At 62.6% G+C, this 13,088-nt stretch overlaps 1 protein-coding gene across 20 annotated transcripts in view; it reads left to right on the top strand.

Moving 5' to 3' along the window:
- Positions 1 to 13,088, top strand: part of MAD1L1 (mitotic arrest deficient 1 like 1) — a 420,579-nt gene that overhangs the window by 375,397 nt on the left and 32,094 nt on the right. The window lies entirely within an intron of this gene.

Raw genomic sequence — 13,088 nt, 5'->3', positions numbered from 1 at the left:
CTCTTGGGGACGCCCCAGACACCCCTGAGCAGCTCCCCGAGTTTCTCTGTGGAGGAAATGGGTGGGGGGTGTCCAGCCATGGCTGATGCCAGAGGCTCTGCAGGTCTAGGAGGCCTTCAAGAGACTCACTTCTCTAGTCACTCTGCGTCCCCTGCGTGGTGGTGGGGCTCTGAGGCTGAGGGCACACCCCGGCCCTCTACGTTCCCAGCAGCTCCTGGGCTGGGGGGCCAGGAGTCCATTCAACCAGGGGGCAGGCAGAGCAGTGACACTTCTGTTTAGAGGCGTGACCTGGCCCTTGTGGCCTTTAGTCCCCATATCAGCCCCGTTGTCACTGGGAAAGTATAGCTTCAGCCAGGTGGAGCCATGTGCCCAGGGCCCTTGCCTAGAAGGGGACCAGCCCGGTCTCAGCCCAGCCCCCACCCGACCCAGCACCTGCCCTGCTCCCCAGAGCCTGGCCATGGCCAAGCCCCAGCCTCAGCCCCGGGGGGTCACCAGCCTCCTGCCCGTCTTTGGTGGTTGTGATTTGAATATGGAGGCAGTTGTCCAATCAGGGGCAGGGTGAGCGGCTGCCTCTGGGCTTGCGTGCTGGGACTTGTGCGGTACAGACTGGGTGTCCCAGTGACGGCTTCCGAGGGGAGGGGTGGGCCAGGACAGAGGTGGACTCCATCGGGGCAGCTGCTGGTACAACCACCTATAGACTAGCCCCTCCAGGCAGGACCCAGAACTGGGTGGGAGATTTGACGGCCGGCCTGTCTGCCATGAGCTGGAGCTGCCGGAGAGCCCAGAAGGCACAGGGGTGACCCAGGGCAGCCTCGAGCTGTCCTCAGTGCAGTGCCCTTGTGCTTGGGATGCTCACGGCATCCCTTCCTGAGGCCGAGAGAGAGCACTTCAGAGAATCCTGAGATGTGAGCGGAGGTCAGGCCCCGGGGTGATGCCCAGGATGATGCCAGGGGATCCTTATTCCCTGAGGCCGGCAGCCATGTGGGTGCAGTCGCCAGTAGCCCCTGCCCTCGGTTAGGCACCCAAGGGAGCCCCCAGGCAGAGCTGGGCAGCTTCGTTTTCCAGACCTTCACTGGGGAAGAACAAAACGTTTTGTGAGGGACGAGGGACAGGAAACAGAGGCCACCCTGCAGCTTGTCACATTTAGGGAAACAGAGGCTGCCCTGCAGGATGTCACCCCTAGGGAGACAGAGGCCGCCCTGCAGGATGTCACCCCTAGGGTGACAGAGGCCGCCCTGCAGGATGTCACCTCTAGGGAGACAGGGGCCACCACAGGATGTCAGGTCTAGGGACACAGAGGCCGCCCCGCAGGATGTCAGGTCTAGGGACACAGAGGCCGCCCCGCAGGATGTCAGGTCTAGGGACACAGAGGCCGCCCCGCAGGATGTCAGGTCTAGGGACACAGAGGCCGCCCCGCAGGATGTCAGGTCTAGGGAGACAGAGGCCGCCCCGCAGGATGTCAGGTCTAGGGACACAGAGGCCGCCCCGCCGGATGGCACGTCTAGGGAGACAGAGGCCGCCCCGCTGGATGTCACGTCTAGGGAGACAGAGGCCGCCCCGCTGGATGTCACGTCTAGGGAGACAGAGGCCGCCCCGCAGGATGTCACGTCTAGGGAGACAGAGGCCGCCCCGCAGGATGTCACGTCTAGGGACACAGAGGCCGCCCCGCAGTATGTCACGTCTAGGGACACAGAGGCCGCCCCGCAGGATGTCACGTCTAGGGAGACAGAGGCCGCCCCGCAGGATGTCACGTCTAGGGAACAGAGGCCGCCCTGCAGGGTGTCAGGTCTAGGGAGAGCACCAGCTGAGGGGCTGGGGCTGTGCCTGGGGCCTGTCTCCTCCCTCCTCTGCAGGGCTGCCACTGGCATCCACTCCTTGCTGGCAAGGTCCGCATCATGGGTGCCATAAGGTCCCCAGAGAAAAACATAAAGTCCTGGCACCTGGGGCCACTCAGATCCCACCTGTGGGGATTCCAGGTGGGATGCGCTCCGCCTCGCAGCCACCTACCCCACCTGTGGGCAGCACTGACTTTTCAAAGCCCTTTGCACGGTAGGCGAAACACATATCCCTGTGGCTCTGCCCTGATCCTTCCCTGTGTAGAATGAGCTGGAATCAACGGGGAGATGCAAGCTGGAAGGGCCGGTATGGAGACGCCTGGTGAACCTGCAGCCCCAGGAGGCTGTCGTTGCCACTGTGGCCTGGTCAGGGTCCTGATCATCACAGCTGCCGCGCACCCAGCCGTCTGCCTGAGCGTTCTGGGAAGTGGCTCTTCCTTCACACCAGGGGGAGGCAGGCTGGGGAAGCCCGGGGCCATCTCCCACTGCCTCTCTCAGGCATCTGGCCCTCCTGCGTGTGGGGTTGTGTGTGGAGGTCTGCTCCGTCTCTGCAGGCCTCTCTCAGGTGCCTGGCCCTCCTGCGTATGGGGTTTGGTGTGGAGGTCTGCTCCATCCCTCCACCTCTCCCATGCAGGCCGAGTCGGGGGGCGCCCCCCGGATCCGAGCTGTGTCTGGGTGGCCTTTCAGAGCCTCAGTGGAAAGGCGTGGTGGTCCGGGTGGGTTGCGAGTCATGACCTGGGCCCCCTGCCCTGACCTGGGAGCTCCCAGAGGTGGTCAGGCCCTGTCCCTGAAGCCAGGAGGGGCAGAGGCTCTGACTGCCCGTGCTCGTGAAGCGTTCCTGCTGGGCCTGCTTTTCAGCCGGGGGCCCCTTGCCCTGGGACCCCATGGTGGCCTAGTCTGTGGCCTCCGTGGCTTTCCTGTGGGCCTCGTGTCTGTGTAGCCCACGTGTCCTCGCCATCATGTGCCCCGCGCATGTTCTCACTATCCCAGTCTGCCCTGCACCCTGGCATGGGTCTGACACTCGCAGCCCCACCAGGTAGGAGGAGGCACCGCGGGCGTCCTGGTGCCGGGACAGGGTCAGCAAGACCTGAATGAGTTTTAGGGCTGACCCCAGGACGCCTGTCCCTCAGGTGTGCAGAGGTGGGGGCACCACATGGGAGCCGTAGACGCCGTGGACGCCACCCTCTCACACGCAGAGCCCCTGGGTGGGAGGGAGGCCTCAGAAACCAAGGATTTCAGAGATCTCCAAGCCAGTTGGAGGCTGAGCCAAGGCAAAAACAAAAGCCATTCATCCCCTGTCATGCCCAGAGTGGGCCAGGAACGGAGTTGGGGTCCGGCCTTGGGGTGCAACTGGCCAGCCCATGTGCCCACACAGATCCCAGCACCGCTATCTCCTGGTTGTGGCGAGCAGGGGACTCTGCCTTTGCTCCAAGACTCCCAACACTGCCGCCGATGGGTGCGCCAGTGATGAGTTCCCTGCTCTCAGCCTGAGCCCGTGCTGAGGAAAAGCAAGCCTAAGAAATTAAAGCAGCTTTCAAATGTTAGACCTACCAATTAAAAAAAGCAGTCACGTGGAAACGTGCGTTTTTCAGTACTCTGTTGTTTACTCCGTCATAATTAATACAGGCAGGGAGGAAAGTTCGGGCTCTGTGGGCAGCAGTTGCCAGCGTGGGCCACAGCCAAGGGACTCGGCCCTGGGGACGGGAGGAAGGGCTGCCTTTGCAGGTTCTGCAGGGCCGTGGTGGACAAGAGCCTCCCTGGGCCCCCAGCCTGGAGGTCCCCAGGCACCACCTGCCTTCCTGGACTGAGTGGATGAGAAAGACAAGGACTGGCTGGGACATCAGAGCCTCAGAGGGGGCGTCGTGCTGGCCCAGCCGGGCAGGCCTCAGATGTAGCAGGACCAGGACGTCCCCCGGCCCCTGGTGAGCCCTGGCCTTGCCCACACTCCTGTGTCCTCTTTTTTGCTCCAAGGCCCCTCTTCCTCCTGTCCAGCTGGCCCAGCCCTTCCTTGTCCTTTCCCAGGCAGCCCTGGTCCAGGGGCTCATCCTCGGGCCCAGCCCCCTCACCTGAGCCCCGTTCATCCCAGCCACAGCAGGGCAGAAACTCAAAAGATGGCAGCAAGGGGACCGTCCTGTTCCTCTGTCTGAAAACTCAGCTGCACACGTGGGGTGGGGGACTGTGAGGAGTGCCTATGTGACAGCAGAGGCCTGACTGTGGGTCATGGGGCCAGCAAGGGACCAGGCTGTGGCCAGCTGCCTCCCGGGGCATGACCAGGACACCGGCAGGCGGCCCTACCCTGTGCCGCCCCCCGAGAACAGCAAAGGCGGGTTTCAGGGGCCCTGAGCACTGAGTCGGAGGTTGTGGAAAGTCATTGCACCCACCCTCGCCTGAGACGTGGGACAGCCGTGCCTCCTGGTGGAGCTGCTGATGAAATCCTCGGGAAGGTGCCAGTATGGTCCGTGCTCACGGCTGTTGCCTAAGAAACCGTGGCTCTGGCTGCTGTTGGTGAGGAGTCCTGGAGGTTCCCAGAGCCTCGGGCACCAAGGGGGAGACCCTGACACTGTCCTTCCTGCCCCACCAATCTGCCCCCCGCAGCTCCTCTTCCTCACCCGAGTGCTGCTGGGGAGTTGGCAGGAGGTGTGACCAGCAGGGTCCGGCACAGTCAGGGTTTCCTTGGGGGGTCCAGGAAACAGGATGAGCTGCTGCGTGGCCACTCATGGTCAGCTCGGTCTGAAGGCCTCCCTGGGGACACACAGGCAGCGAGGTCCAGGCTCCCTCTCCCTCCCCGAGGGTGACAGAGCCTGGGAGAGGCCCGCGGGAGTCCCTCCAGCCGTTGTGGTCCGAGACCACGTTCCAGGGTTGGGTTACGCGTGGAACGTGGAGGCACGCGGGGTGCGCGTGGGCCCTGCCGCTGGCAGGAAGCAGGGACTTGTCTGGAGCGTGGCGGGGCTGTGCCATCTTCCCGTCCGGGTTTGTGGAGGAGCCGCGAGCAGCTCCTCCTGAACTTTTCTTTATTAATGAATCTTATCTCTGCTCACACAGCACTCAGCGGATACAGGCCTCGGGTGATAAGCAGGGAGCGAGCAGGCCCCAATGAGAAATTACCTGCTCGTAGCCAGCAGATTAGCCGACAGCTGGCCGGCGGGGGCTGTGGGGTGGGCGGTGCTCCGCGCGCTGGTTCCCCCTTCCCATCCCCCAACCCCGGCAGGGTCCGCTGGAGGCAGGGCGCCCCCGCAGAGGCTGGCCTGTGGGGACTGGCGGGTTCTTCCCCGAGCACCTGGGACAGGCTGAGCCCAGAGCGTGGCCTTCAGCCAGAAGGGAAGCGAGATGTTCCTTCCCTTCATTTCTCTCTGCGCCCAACCTGACCTGCTGGCCCCGTAACCCCTGGCCTGCCGGCTCCACAGGCACGCACCTCCCCGGTCCAGCCGTGTCCCTGTTCAGAGGCACGTGTGGAGAGGCGTCAGAAGCAGGAGGGCGCGGGGCCTTGCCACAGGCTGAAGGTCTGTGTCCCTCCAAAATCCATACGTTGAAATTCTAACGCCCAAGATGAGGGATTAGGAAGTGCAGCCCTTGGACTGGGATTAGCACTTTATGAAGAAGCCGAGAGCTCCCTCACCGCGCCCCACGTGAGCGCACCGCGAGGAAGTGCCCTCAGCAGACAGCACGTCTGCCGGCGCCTTGAGTTCCGACTTCCACTCCAGAACCTGAGCAGCCAATGTCTGCTGCTCATAAGCCACCCTGTCTGTGGGGTTCCAGCAGCTGGACGCAAAGAGAGCATTGGTACCAAGAGTGGGGTGCAGCTGTAACAGACCCCGAAAGCCTCTCTGGAGCTGGGGAGTGGGAGGGGCTGGAAGGGTTGGGGTGGAGCCTCTGAAAAGCAGGCGTTGCCGTGAACAGGCCATGAAAGGTGATGCTGGTGAGGGCTCAGGAGGAAGGGAGGAGCGCTGTGGAGGGAGCCCCCATCTTCCTGCACAAGGAATGCTCCCAGAATCTTAGGAGGGGGCACGGACAAGGCCGCTCTGAGGAGGCCGTGGGTGTGTGTGGCGGTGAGGGGAGACCCGCCTCAGGTGGAGCTGGGCTGGGCTGGGCTCGGGCCGTGTTTTCCGGAAAGTGAGCGTGTGAGGGATGAGACTGGAGATTTGGCCGCAGCTCTTTCCAGGCCAGGCGTTGAGGTGCGGCCTTTCCTCCCGCTGTTATAGTCAGATGCGGGCACAGAGGGGCGGCCTAGGATGGCATCAGGCAGAAGGAAGCGGAACTTAAGCACCTGGGGAATGCTCAGCTTGTCGCTGTCATCGCTGCTGGAGAAAACGAGAGCAACCCTAGGGAAAGAACCCTAGGGTGTGGCCCACAACCGTTTGATAGGGAGGCTCGTGTGGGTGTGACCTCGGGCCCCGTCGGCAGAGACACCGCCAGCTGGAACCAAAGAGGAGGGAGACGGGAAGGATGAGGGGGGCTGTCGACTTGGACTTGACATGACAGGACCACAGAGCTGTTGGCCGGCAAACACGCGCGGCTCTTCACCGCAGAGGAAGGGTGACCCTGAAGGTGGTTCGGAAAACTCCCAGCCAACGCCTTCTTCAGAGGGGACCGCAGCCCACGTGCCTCCCACAGGCCAGGAGCTCTGCCAGCGGTGGGCGCGGGGCCTCCCCAGTGGACCCGAGAGGCGGAGCATGGAGCCACAGCGGCAGCTCTCAGGCCTCTGGGCCTCACGGGACTTGCCCCTCGGGATTTGGGCTGCCTGGGGCCTGGCACCCTTCCTCTTGCCTTTCCCCCTTTTGAAATGGGAGCGTCCGTCCCCTCCTGTCCTGCCTTTGTCTCCCCCGTATGTGACGCCAGTGAGGTTGAGAGGAGACTTTGGAGTTGATGGTTGGTGAGACCGTTGGGGCTGCTGGGGTGGAGAAGGATGTGGGTTCTGTGGGGACAGGGGCAGGATGCTGGGGACCGAGGTTTGTGTCCCGCAGTTCCCACGTGGAAACCGAATCCCCACCGTGAGGGGCATGAGGAGGCGGGGTCTTCGGGAGGTGCTGAGGTGGTAGGGTGAGGCCTTCGTGAATGGGATTAACATCCTTATAGAGGGGACCCCAGAGTCCCCCCACCCCTTCCCCCGTGTGACAGACGGTGAGAAAGCTTCATCACCAAACACCAAGTCTGCCTGTGCCTTACCCTGCCCTTGTGGCCTCCAGGCCTGTGAGAAGTGAACTCTGCTTACGAGCCACCTAGTCTGCAGTGGACCAAGACAGGCTTCCACAGGGCAGGTTCCCCCACAGCGGGGGTCAGGGACGAGCTGCCGGGGCCCAGGACGTCCGCTCGCTGCTGGGGCCGGGGCAGTCTCAGCCACTCCCAGCCCCAGCGGGCTCGGTACCCAACACCGAAGCACCGGGGCCATGGTGGGTGTGGCCTGTCCTGGGTGCTCAGTGTTGGGACTCAGAGAATGTAAAGAGCCCGGGGTGGGCATGGAGGTGCCCCAGGGGCATAAACTGGGCAGCCCCGTGAGTGATGTGGCTTCCGCCACGCCTGGATGGGGTGGATAAATGTACCCGACGCCTGTGATCGAGCTGGTAATTACCCTTCACAATGAGTGATATTAATCGTGAAGCTCCCAGTGCACAGCATGAGAATGGCGCCGGGAGCTGGCGGCAGCAGGAGAAGCCATTTATTAGCCTGATAAATGACCAAAAGATGGCCTTTCTGGCTGGCTCCTGACAGGACTTTCTGATAACAGGGCGAGTCCACCTGTCAGACGGCCAGGTGGGGCCTGCCCGGTCCTCCCCTGCTCGGCCACCCAGGCTGCTCGGAGTGAAATCGCAGGTTGGGAGGGGCTGCAGAGGCAGGGCCCCTTGCAGGCGAGTCCCAGCTGCCTCCTGTCACGGGGTGGGGATGGAAGGGTGGGACAGGAAGGAGGCAGTGTCCTTCTGAGCTCAGCCTGGGAGAGGCAGGGGGCCCCCATGCAGAGGGAGGCGTGTGGGTGTGTAGGGCGGCGGGGACAGTGTTTCTGAGCTGGTGATCAGTCTGCTGTGGTCAGGCAGGCAGGGTGGGGGCTGGAGCGGGGTCAGGCATGGCAGTGGCAAGGAAGCGTGGCATAAGGTCCTGTGTGCCCAGGAGGACACTGGTGCTAAGCGTCTGCTGTCATCTGCTTCTGTCTGTCACTGTCGTCTGATGCCTGACCGGGCTGAGCGTGTGTTTGTTGAATGAAGGCAGGGCTGCCGTGTGCGTCCTGCCTGCCAGGCCCCTCCACCTCCGCTCTTTCCAGAGGGACCGGGCTACCTGCTGCTGCTGTGCCACCCACAGGGGAGGCAGGTGTCAGTTCCACACGCGTGGGGCCTTCTCGCCAGGCCTGTCCCAACACAGAGGGCAGTCCTGTGAGGTGGCAAGTTCCCACAGTCAGCAGTGCCGCTGCTGTTAGAAGGTGGTGGTGGACTGAGATGACATCCGTGGTCCCTTCCGCATCAGGGCCCCCACCCGCCCACCCCCAGCTCCTGTATATCCTTGGGGTCTCAGCCCAGATGCACTTCCTCGGGGCTCTCCCTGGCCCTCCCGGGCTCCAGTCTCCTGGTGAGTGTCGTTATCGGCTCCCACTCCACACTGGGACAGGACCCTGAGCCTTGAGTCCTGCGGGTGCCTCGGCCGCCCTGCGCTGTGAGCTGCCCCGTGCTCAGTGCTTGGTGCGTGCTGGAGGAGCACGTGAAGGCCCGGATAAATGATGCAGACATGGGCTCCAGGGACAGCGGCCCATCCTCGGAGGCGCCCCTTTCCAGGCTCAGCACGTGCGGCTCTCAGAGTCTCATTTGTTGGCTCTCCTGGCCTTAGAGGGCAGCCTGAGGGTCCCAGCAGGGCGTCTTGGCTGGGTGGGCTCAGGAGGCAGGGGAACAGCAAGTCCTGAGTCATTACAAGGCCTGTGCCGACACCGGGTGATTTAGCGGTGTGATTACTTCCTAATGCAGTATCTCGCAAAGCTTTTTATTAGATTTCTCCCCTTTTCCTTCCAAAGCCTCTTTGGAAATAAACACCTGGGGCTGTTATACTTCATACCACTCAGTTTAATTAACTTTTAAATCACACAACGTCACCCGGACCCCTCAGATGGCGGCGGTCGGGCCGGGGTGGAAGCCTGGCTGCCCCAGCCTCTCCGCCCAGGGAGTGGGGCATTGCTCGATCTCAGCCTCGGGGATCCTGAGCCTGGACTCCCCCCAGTGCAAGGTCCATTGAGGGGGACCCTTGGAGGGGCAGTGGTAGCTCCTGGGGCTCTGAGTCTAAGGGTGGCAGAGACACCAGCCCCAAGCCAGGTCCTCCCAGTCCGGGAAACCCAGTGAGCTCCACAGCCTAGTGCTACGCTGCAGGTGTAGGGGCCTGAACCCAGCTGCCATCATCCCTGAGAAACTGCCCAAACGGTGCCTCTCGCCAGGTCAGCAGGATCCTTGCCCAGTGCTGGGTCACGTCCATCCCAACCTGTGTCCCCACAGGAAGCACTTTCTTCCCTGGGGCTTCTCCCCGACCCGCTCTGCCCCAAGTCTGGGTCCTGCCCTGGGTCTCGGGCCTCAGGAGGGCCCCTCCCCAGGCCAACAGATTCCAGAACAATCTTGTGATATCTGCCCCCAACGTGGGCACCAGTGAAGGTTCCCAGCCCCTCTGGTTGCCACTGACACTGTCCGCCCACCCGTGCCGGGCCCTGCCTCCCCGGGCTCTTCCCACCGTTGGTCCCAGCCCATTGTTTCTGCCACTCCAGCTCCCGGGCAGCAGCCAGGCGAACCAGCTGTTGGCAGGCAGGCGACTCTAGCTCCCCGGGCAGCAGCTAGGAGGCCTGGCCTTTGGCAGGCAGGCATCACAGATCAGTTAGGCCCTTCTGCGCCTGCCTGGGATGCAAAACAGGTTTCGCGACACTGTAAGTGCCTGTTCCTGAGAAAACAGAGGTCGCCGGCACTGAAGGCTGTGTCCCCAGCACCTTCCCCTGTGTGGACCTCCCGCCGTCTTCCTCGCCACGCCTTCACTAACTGTTCCATTCTAGTTTTCTTCTTCTTGGGACCATTTTGGTTGGTGATTGGTGACTTTCCAGGAATTGTGCATTCCTCGAGTTTTCAGACTAGCCGTGCTGTCCCGGGGCCGCGAGCAGATTCCTCTGGCGCTGGTCACTGGGGTGACGCACAGTTCATCAGGGGCTTCCTGGGCGCTGCTGGGGACGCCTCTCATCCATGAGGACGGCACGTTCAAGGTCTGAGCTGTCCCAGCATGGCCTCCCTGTCGGGGTTTCCCGTGACCTCGAGTCCCATCTCCAGGACGAACGTGCAGACGCCCTCCCCCACCTTCTCCATGGGCTCAGCCATCGGCCCCCCACCTGTGCCAGCCGAGGCCAAGCTCTTGCTGCCGGTTCTGGTCTGGGCGTGGGTCACCCCCACCTTCCACCCTGTGCCGGCCGAGGCCGGGCTCCTGCCGCCCGCTCTGGTCTGGGCATGGGTCACCCCACAGGGTTGCCGCCATCAGTCAGCAGTTGGGCTGGGAGGGCCACATGAGTGCCTATAGATTCGGGCACAGACGCTTGTGACCTGTGGGCTCACTTCCTGCCCTCCCTGCCACCTTGTTGGCTCCAGCCGGGCTGCCATGGTGGACGCAGGGTCACAGAAGCTTAGGGCAACACGTTTGTGGTCCTCGACCCACGGACGCGACGCCAGGCCCTTCTCGTGTCTCTTCCTGCTCTCTGATGCCCGGAAGCTGCTTCCTATGGGGGGTCCCACGTGGGGTCAGGCAGGTTTCGGTGTGCCCTCCCCACTCCCCATCCCAGGAGGGGCGGAGCTCCTAGTTCTGAGGCTGCTCTGTGCAGGGTCTGGCCTGCGGTGAACACGTGTTTGCTGTTGTCGCAATCACTGCTGTCACCAGTGGCTGGGTAGGGCCAGTATGCAGGGGTGGATAGTGCGGTGCCTGATCACAGGGCTAGCCCTGTGCCCTGGGGTGCCTGTTCCCCTCTGCGAACTTGGGCAACCATGGCTTTGGGGGTCCCCGGACCTGGGCCCAGCCCCGTGCCTTCTCCGGCCCAGGCCGGCTCTGCTGAGTCACCTGTGCAGCTCCCCGGAGTCGAGCACAGGCTCGGGGCAGTGAGAGCATCTGCCCAGGCCCTGACCCACCGTCTGGAGCCCTGCAGGAACTTGGGGTACCCCCACCTGGACCCACTAGAGGAAGCCTGGGCCCCACAGCCAGTGTAAAGCAGCAGCTTCTGTTCATGGTACCAGGGGGCTGAGCTGGGCCCGGGCAGCTGGGTGGCTCCAGAGGTGGCAGGGGGTGAGTTCCCAGGAGGCAGGGTGGGCGCCTCGTAAGATAGAACTCTTTGTGGGAAAGGATGTCTGGCGATGGGAGCTGCCTGGAGGCGTGGGTCCAGAGGGGCCCGCGGGACCTGACTGGGCGCCTGTCAGTTCCGTCCTGTTGCCCCAGAAGGGGAGGCCTGCCCAGGGGTTCATGACCGAACACCAGGCCCAGGGGAAGCCGCTGCCCCGGCCGCCGCGCATCCACAACCACTCAGATTAAGGCGAACGAGAGTGGTGAGAACAAGCGCCTCGCAGAGCTGTTCCGGAAATGAGATTTTTCCCCTTGAGGTCAGTCACTCCACTGGAAAATTAACCAATATTTTCCTAATCAAAGCGGGGCTGTTTCTTCCTTGGAGGAAGGTGGCCGCCCTTCCGGCGCCTGTCATTCATCTCGGAGGCAACTGCTGCCGTGTGGGCTCTTGTTTTATTAAATAAACTCCGGTTTTTATGGCCGCCTCTCAGTGCCGCCAGCCCCCTGTCCAGGGAGAGTGGCCTCAGGTGTCGGGCGCCGCGCCGTCCTGCTTCCGCTGCCACTGCGGGGTCACCTTCCCTCCACAGCCCCTCAGGGCCCTCCCAGAGCCGGCGTCTGCTGATCCAGCCTCCCCTGTACCCCAGGGGGCTCTTTACACCTGGGGTTCCACCTTTAGCCCAGGTGGGAGCAGGGAGCCGTCTTGAAGTCTCACCTAGGACGCCAGGACGCTGCCGCTTCCTGTTCTTGGGTCACGCCAAGCACGACTTCTTGGGGCCTGTCCAGCAGTGCAGGCTGAGGAGGGCGTGGACCCAGTCGGCCACCTCAGTGAGGTCCTGGCTGCCCCCCGCAGACAGCCCTGAGCGCCCCCGCCTGCCTGCCACTGTCTCCGCGGGGAGGGCCGACCATCAGGGGTCCAGGCAGCACTTCATAAAGCAAAGCTTCACCCGGATAAGACGTGTGGGCTGCTTGGGGGCTCTGCGTCTGCAAAACAGTACCTGTGAAAATAAGGAACCGTAGGAGACGTGGGCTGAAAGGACGGCTGGTAAACATGGCCCCTCCTCACTTGGAGACTTGTGCTGCCAATAACGAGGACATGGATGAGGGGCCTCCCACAGAGCAGCGCTTCCCAAGTGCCGCTGAGTGAAGAAGCCCTCGACAGCCTTGCACAGCATCAGCTCCCTGACCCCGCATGTGCGTACGCGTGTGTGCATGTGTGTACGTGTGTGTGCATGTGTGTGCATGTCTGTGTGTGCATATGTGTGTGTGCATGTGCATTTGTGTGTGTGTGTGTACATGTGCACCCGTGCTCACAAACAGGCTGGAGAACTACATGCCGTTGCCTCTGTGCCCCTGCTGGTGTGATTCTGAGTGACCGGGTGATGGGTGATGAGTGTTATTTTTATATTTCAAAATAGTGTGAGAAGGAGGCTGTCCTATTGAGGCACAGACCAGTGGGCAAGGACCTTGGTGGTGGGGGGCACACAATCCTATGGGGGACCCGGGCTGCCCCTGTGGGGATGTGGCATCCCCTAGGATGCTATGGGCAGCAGAGTCACCTCCAGGGCCCCTGGCTTATCCTCAGCAACTCAGAATTAAGTGACATCTTCATCCTTCTCTGGACCAGTTGTTTTCCAGAGCAGGTCAGACAGAGCTTACCTTCCCCATCTGCCAGGATTCAGCCCTGGGCTCTCGGAACCAGGAGCGCAAATCGCTGGTGCTCGGGGTCCGTGGTGCCCCTTGAGTGCTCACACAGCCTTCCCATGACCCTCGTCTTCTACTCCTGGTAGGGTCTTGAATCCCAGGAGATCTTGCTCTCCCATAAGAAAAGCAGCTGTGAAAGCACAGCCGGGCCTGGTGACCGGCCCCAGCCTCCGAGGAGGCGGCAAGCTTGGATGGAGCGTCCTATTCAGCGCGAGGGCCCGGCATTTCCACCAGTATTCAAATGGAGCCGGAAACTTCCTGTTTCCATTGGCCTGAGACCCCGGGCTGTCC

This window comes from Gorilla gorilla, chromosome 6, assembly GCF_029281585.2.
Source record: "Gorilla gorilla gorilla isolate KB3781 chromosome 6, NHGRI_mGorGor1-v2.1_pri, whole genome shotgun sequence".
Classification (NCBI taxonomy): domain Eukaryota; kingdom Metazoa; phylum Chordata; class Mammalia; order Primates; family Hominidae; genus Gorilla; species Gorilla gorilla.
Note: the sequence above shows the minus strand (reverse complement) of the source record. Positions and strands in the feature narration are given on the sequence as shown.